The following is a 1586-nucleotide window of genomic DNA, read 5'->3' as shown; positions in this document are numbered from 1 at the left end:
TCCGGCTCTGCCGCGCCTGCTAATGGCTTCTTCGCTTTCCCCAGGCGTTCGGGGGCGATAAGGACGGGGAAGCAAAGTTGGTAAAATACAAACTTTCATTGAAAATATTCCTCAGCGTGGCGCGTATCGGCAGCAGCACAGTGAATAAATCCATTTTAATGGAATTATCCATTTCAGTTCCCAACTTAATTGAGCTTTGCCCTGTAAGGTAGCACAAGGGTGCCTCTCTTAATTAACCCCGTGCAGGCTGCAGAGCATTTTACCACCGCTTACACACACATCCAAAGGTTAGTTTGAGAGCCGATACCTACACGATGTGATTTATCAGGGTTTGAGAGCTCATCTGTCACTGGGAGAAACATCCCCGTTTGTATTCGGCAGCGCTGGATATGAAAATGTGCGGTCGCAGAGCGCGAGGAGGAGCTGCAGAGTCTGTCGGTGGTTGTTTATGGGACGGAATTGTCAAGTGTTGTTACTGGCGAGGTGCGTTACGAGCAGAGCCCTTAACAGCCAGAGCCTCACCCGGCGGAGATGCGCTCTGGCTCCGTCCTCCCGTGCTTGCCTCACGCTGAAGGTAACACGTCAGGGTAAAAATCAGCGCTGCTCTTGGAAGCTCTCTCCCCGCCTTGAGAGCTGGGAAGACCACACACGTGCTGGTCCTCGGACGGAAAAGTTGCTCGAGCTGACGAGTTTCTTCCTCAAAGACAGTATCTCGCGCTCTCGGGGGCCACCTAAGCCCAAGGAAGCCTGTCCAGCTACTTAATAAGTCATCGAGGATGCGTAGTTTAATTAACTTTCCCAAAATTCCTCCTTTCTCTTTCCCATTTCTGCTATTAATATTTTTCTCTATCTGATAATGCAGCATAGCTAATTCTTTCTGGCTTTATAAGGAACGATGCCGTGATGAAAAAAGGTTAGCAGTGCTTCAGGCAGCTTTTAATTATCCAGCTGAGCAGGTAAAAGCACTTTATTCCCTGCTTTCTCCCCCTGCACGCACCACCTTTGCTCGGCAATTAACCAGGGGGGCTCCTTCCGCCCCTCTTTGCTTTCCAGGGGAGGAAGCCGTGATGCTCGCAGCCGCCCGCCCTTCCCTGCCCGCCGCCAAACAGGGGGACAGGCGCAGCCCGCGCCCGCTGCGGCTCTTTGCAGGGGAGGCGGACAGACAGACTGCTGTTTTCCATAGCACAGACAAGAAGTCGGGACACAAACCCCCCCCCCGCCCCCAACGAGCGACAGGGCGGCTGAGGACCTCTGGCTGCATGGGAAAACGCGTGCTCCTGCTGCCAAGGCCAGTGCACGTGCGGTCTGGTGCAGCCAATAAATCAAATATTTACAAGGCTGCATATACGCAACAGCACATCCGTAAATCAGAAGCAACTCGGAGCAAAACTTTTTTGGCTGTAAATAAATCACTATTTTTACAAAATAAATTAGGTGCCTGGAATACTCATTGATCAGCAGGGCAGGTAAATCAGCTCAGCGCGAGCAGCCGCGAGAGGAGGGGAGGGACGGGGGAAACACGGCTATGCCCCATGCCATTCACTGCACGGAGGGCCGGTCGCAAGGCAGCTCCATAAGCTGATAAG

This window comes from Pygoscelis adeliae, unplaced genomic scaffold (genome assembly GCF_000699105.1).
Source record: "Pygoscelis adeliae isolate BGI_AS28 unplaced genomic scaffold, ASM69910v1 Scaffold565, whole genome shotgun sequence".
In the NCBI taxonomy this organism is placed as follows: Eukaryota; Metazoa; Chordata; class Aves; order Sphenisciformes; family Spheniscidae; genus Pygoscelis; species Pygoscelis adeliae.
Note: the sequence above shows the minus strand (reverse complement) of the source record.